The sequence below is a fragment of the Pan troglodytes genome, chromosome 16 (genome assembly GCF_028858775.2).
Source record: "Pan troglodytes isolate AG18354 chromosome 16, NHGRI_mPanTro3-v2.0_pri, whole genome shotgun sequence".
Classification (NCBI taxonomy): domain Eukaryota; kingdom Metazoa; phylum Chordata; class Mammalia; order Primates; family Hominidae; genus Pan; species Pan troglodytes.
The window spans coordinates 67,559,621-67,565,652 of NC_072414.2; positions in this window are offsets into that span (position 1 = coordinate 67,559,621).

Consider the following 6,032-nt stretch of genomic DNA (forward strand, 5'->3'; position numbering starts at 1 on the left):
AATTTTTTTTTTTTTTTGACAGAGTTTTGCTCGTTGCCAAGGCTGGAGTGCAGTAGCGTGATCTCAGCTCACTGCAACCTCTGCCTCCAGGGTTCAAGTGATTCTTTTGCCCTAGCCTCCTGAGTAGCTGGGATTACAGGCGTACACCACCATGCCCGGCTAATTTTTTTTATTTTTAGTAGAAATGGGGTTTCATCATGTTGGCCAGGCTGGTCTTGAACTCCTGACCTCACGTGATCCATCTGCCTCGGCCTCCCAAAGTGCTGGGATTACAGGCGTGAGCCACCGGGCCTGGCTTTTTTTTTTTTTTTTTTTTTTTGAGACAGGGTCTCACTCTGTCACCCAGGCTGGAGTGCGGTACTGTGATCTTGGCTCACTGTAACCTCCACCTCCCGGGCTCAAGCAATCCCCTGATCTCAGCCTCCCAAGTAGCTGAGACTACAGGTGCTTGCCCCCACACCCAGTTGATTTTTTTTTTTTTTTTTTTAGAGACAGAGTCTTGCTCTGTTGCCCAGGCTGGAGTGCAGTGGCACGATCTCGGCTCACTGCAACCTCCACCTCCCGGGTTCTAGCAATTCTCCTGCCTCAGGCTCCCAAGTAGCTGGGATTACAGGTGCACACCGTCACACCCGGCCAATTTTTTGTAGAGACAGGGTTTCACTGTGTTGCCCAGGCTGGTCTCGAACTCCTGAGCTCAGGCAATCCACCAGCCTCAGCCTCCCAAAGTGCTAGGATTACAGCACTTTGGGCGTTTACAGCACTTTCAGCCACCGCGCCAGGCCTGATTTTTATGTTTTTAGTAGAGATGGGGTTTTGCCATGTTGACTAGGCTGGTCTTGAACTCTTGACTCAAGCAATCCACCCACCTTGGCTTCCCAAAGTGTTGGGATTATAGGCATAAACCTGGCCAAAATCCCTGATTTTTATCCCATGGACCCATGGAATGTTGCCTGCCCTGTAATTTTTTTTTTTTTTTTTGAGACAGGGTCTTGCTGTGTTCCCCAGGCTGGAGTGTAGTGGTGTGATCACAGCTCATAGCAGCTTCTACCTCTTAGGCTCAAGTGATCCTCCCACCTCAGCCTCCCTGAGTAGCTGGGACCATAGGTGAATGCCACCATGCCCAGCTACTTTTTTGTTTGTTTGTTTCTGTAAAGACAAGGTCTGGCTATGTTGCCCAGGCTGGTCTCAAACTCCTGGGCTCAATCCTCCCACCTCAGCTTCCCAAAGTGCTGGGATTACAGGCATAAACCACTGCACCTGGGCCCTGCCTCATATTTTAAGGGGTCTACTTTCACTCCTGACTTTCAGCTCATGAGCTGAATGAATGAGTGATTTGGTTCATCTCTGCTGAGATTCTGCCCTTCCATGCAGGGAACCAGCCTGGCCCCAGGTAGGGGGGAAATGTCCTTTACAAACTGCCCAGGGGCTTCAAAGTTGGGACCCATTCTTGGATTTTTTTTTTGGTTTTTCTTTGAGATGAAGTTTCGCTCTTGTTGCCCAGGCTGGAGTGCAATGGCCTGATCTGGACTCACTGCAACCTCCATCTCCTGGGTTTGAGCGATTCTCCTGTCTCAGCCTCCTGAGTAGCTGGGATTATAGGGGCCTGCCATGACACCAGGCTAATTTTTTGTATGTTTAGTAGAGATAAGGTTTCTCCGTGTTGTCCAGGCTGGTCTTGAACTCCTGACCTCAGGTGATCCACCGGCCTTGGCTTCCCAAAGTGCTGGGAATATAGACATGAGCCACCGCACCCGGCCTTTCTTGGATGTTAAAGCCAAGGTTTGTCCTAAAGATTGCACAGCTTTCCGGAGCCAGGGCTGGGGATTGTTGGGGCAGTGAAGCACCTCTAAATTCTTCTCTACTTTGCAAGTGTTGACAGCACTCTTTTATATCCTTTTCTCTAAATCAGAAACAGAGCAGAAACTAGAGCCATCTTGTCCTGCCTCTTCCTATCATAGAAAGGAGATGGAGGGAGGCCTAGAGAGAGAAGGAGAAGCTTATGCCCCCAGTCCCACAGCAAGTCAGAGGCGGGCAAGACCTCTCTTCCCTGAAGCCCCTGCAGCCTCTCTGCCCCTCTGCTGCTGGAATAGGATGCAGCATCTGCATGATGTTTGCTCTGTGCCAAGCACTGGGCTAGGAACAAGGCCTGTGCTTTTCCAAGTGTGGTCCCCTGACTAGCAGCACCAAAATCACCTGGGAACTTGTTAGAAATGCAAATTCTCAGGCCCGCCCCAGACCTCCTGAATCAGAAACATGAAGGGGGCTGGGGGCGTTGGCTCACGCCTGTAGTCCCAACACTTTGGGAGGCCGAGGTGGGCGGATCACGAGGTCAGGAGATTGAGACCATCCTGGCTAACACGGTGAAACTCCGTCTCTACTAAAAATACAAAAAATTAGCTGGGCGTGGTGGCGGGCGCCTGTAGTCCCAGCTACTTGGAAGGCTGAGGCAGGAGAATGGCGTGAACCCGGGAGGCGGAACTTGTAGTGAGCCAAGATCGCACCACTGCACTCCAGCCTGGGCAACAGAGCAAGACTCCATCTCAAAAAAAAAAAAAAATAAAAGAAACATGAATGGAGTGGAGACAGCATCTGTTTTCACAATCCTTCCCCAAGGTTCAAATGTGGCATGGTCAAGTTTGAGAACCACTGCTCCAAGCCATAGTAGGCTCAGTCCCGGTGTAACTGAGTGGCTAAAATTGTGGAACCTGGAGTCAGAGAGAACTAGGTGCAAACCTGCCTCCATCGCTAACTCTGTGACTCAGGTAAGCTATTGTCTTTGAGCTTTAGTTCTGTCAGTGATAAAATGGCCATAATAATAGTACCCATAAGGTTGTTGTGAGGACTACATGAGACAGCACAAAGCCTGGGGCGTGGTAAGCACTGCCGGGGTAGCCATTATTAGCTAGCTGAGTGATTATTTTTTATTTTTTTGAGACAGAGTCTTGCTCTGTTGCCCAGGCTGGAGTGCAGTGGCACGATCTTGGCTCACTGCAACCTCTGCCTCCTGGGTTCAAGCAATTTTCCTGCCTCAGCCTCCCGAGCAGCTGGGATTACAAGCGTGCAGCACCACGCCCATATTTTTAGTAGAGATGAGGTTTCACCATGTTGGCCAGGCTAGTCTCGAACTCCTGACCTCACGTGATCCACCTGCCTTGGTCTCCCAAAGTGCTGGGATTGCAGGCGTGAGCCACCGCGCCGACCTCCTCTCTACAATTTTTAATGTCAGTACTATTTTTTACCCCCACCTTTTCACATTAAAAAATGTGGTAAAATATACATAACATAGAATTTACCATTGTAGCCACTTTTAAGTGTTAATTCAGTGGTATTAATTACACTCGCAATGTAGTACAACAGTCACCACTATTGTACTATACCACATTGTACTACATTGTGAATGTGAAATGTGTTGTTCTACATTGTGAAAGTTTTTCCAAAACTTTTTTTTTTTTTTGAGACTGGGTCTCACTCTGTCCTGTCACCCAGGCTGGAGCGTGATCATGGCTCACTGCACCCTCAACCTCCCTGGGCTCAGGTGACCTTCCCACGTCAGCCTCCCAAGTAGCTGGGACTACAGGCACACATCACCACACCCAACTAATTTTTGTGGTTTTTTTTTTTTTTTTTTTTTTTGCCATGCTGCCCAGGTCTTGAACTCCTGGGCTCAAGCAATCCACCTGCGTCGGCCTCCCAAAGTGCTAGGATTACAAGGGTGAGCCACCACGCCCAGACTTCAAAACATTATCATCACCCAAAACAGAAACTCTGTACCATTAAACAGTAATTCCACACCCCCCTCCAATATTACCACATTTTTATGATGAGGAAAACGGAGGGACAGAGAGGCTCGGTAAAACAATCAATGTTACACAGCTAGCTAAGCATAGGGGTCAGGATTCAGACTAGGCTATTTGGCTCCAGAGCTTGCTTTCTGAATCACTGTCTTACATTTTTTTTCTTTTCTTTTTTTTTTTTCAGACAGAGTCTCACTCTGTCCCCTAGGCTGGAGTGCAGTGGTGCGATCTTGGCTCACTGCAACCTCCGCCTCCTGGGTTCAAGAGATTCTTGTGCCTCAGCCTCCTGAGTAGCTGGGATTACAGGTGGCTACTACCATGCCCGCCTAATTTTTGTATTTTTAGTACAGACGGGGTTTCGCCACATGGGCCAGGCTGATCTCCAACTCCTGAACTCAGGTGATCTGCCCACCTCAGGCTCCCAAGGTGCTGGGATTACAGGCATGAGCCGCCATGCCTAGCAGATTTTTTTTCTTAAATCTAAAGCTTTTATTCTTATTTATTTATTTACTTATTTATTTACTCTGTCGCCCAGGCTGGAGTGCAGTGGCATGATCTCGGCTCACTGCAACCTCTGCCTCCCAGGTTCAAGCTATTCTTCTGCCTCAGCCTCAGCTTTGCAAACCTAGCCCAAGTAGCTGGGTTTACAAACATGTGCCATCACGCCCGACTAATTTTTATATTTTTGCTAGAGATGGGGTTTCACCATGTTGGACAGGCTGGTCTTGAACTCCTGGCCTCAAGTGATCTGCCCACCTCAGCCTCCCAGAGTGCTGGGATTGCAGGCATGAGCCACCGCGCCTGGCCTGAATTTTGAGGTTTTTATCTGCTTGGGCCATGGGTGCAGGCTCCAATTACTCCAAAGGGGCTGATCTATCTGCCATGTCTTGTGGGGTCTGGTGGGAGCTGGAGGGCCACAGGGGTCCTGCCCTGTAGAGCCACTTTGTTTTTCCTCCATGAGATCCACAATCTTGGGAGCCCTGAGGATGTTCCTCCAAATGGGCAGACTATGCCCAGCCACCAGAGCTGGAGAGCAGGATTCTCTCTCCTTCCACTTCTAAAGGGACAGCACTGAAACAAACATGGCCTCTGGAGTCACATGAGACTGGACTTGAAACCTAGCCTTGGACAGGTTGCTATTCCAATTGTTTCCCAAACTGAAGTTACAGATACCACCACCTACCTTGCAGAGTTGTTGGTAAGAGTAAATGGCAGCCTAGAACTAGCAGGGCCTAGATGAGAGTTAGTTCCCTTCCTAACGTGAATATCACCTTTTCCTTAATGCCTTCCCAGTTCAATGTTTGCTCCCTCCTCACACCTTTATACAGCATCTTGTGGAGACCGATCGAATTGCCTAGTGCTGCTGCTTTTCCCTGCTGGTTTGTAAATTCAAGTTCAGAGACTCTCTCTAAACTCTGACACACATCAAGGGCTGGGTGTGCTGACACTGACACAGTCCCAGTCCATTGCTTACTGGCTACGTAATCTTTGGTAATTTGACCCATCTCTGCCTCCGTTTCCTTATCTGAAAAGTAGAGAATTGGATTCTCCACTTTACAGGATTGCTGGGAGGTTGAAATGGGCTAATATAGGTGGTGCACTTAAAAATGGAGCTGACATATAGTAGAAGTACTTGGTATTATATGATCCCATGATATAATAAGTCCCCTTCTCTAAATCATTTCTTCACCTAATGCTGCCTCACACCTGGGGAAGCGAACAAGGCACCACTAAAAGCCAATCCACTGACCTTGGCATCCTATTTATTCTCCTTTTAGAAGGCTTGGCCAGGCACGGTGGCTCACACCTGTAATCCCAGCACTTTGGGAGGCTGAGGCAGGATTGCTTGAACTTAGGAGTTTGAGATCAGCCTAGGTAACATGCCAAAACCCTGTGTCTACAAAAATTAAAAACTAGCCAGGGGTGGTGGTACATGCCTATAATCCCAGCTACTGGGGAGGCTGAGGTGGGAGGACTGCTTGAGCCCAGGAGATCGAGGCTGCAGTGAGCTGTGACAGCTCCACTGCACTCCAGCTTGGGCCTTGTGTGAAAAAAAAAAAAACAAAAAGAAAAAAGAATAAAGAAATCTTGAGTAAAACTTGGTAGTCTCCCTTCTAATTCTCTATCACTGCTATCATCTAAATTTCCAGGAACCTCCTGGGCCACTTCTAACCGCTAGATGGCCAAGCTACAGAGTGATTATTTCCTTAGACAAGCAAACATCCTAGCCCTCTAATA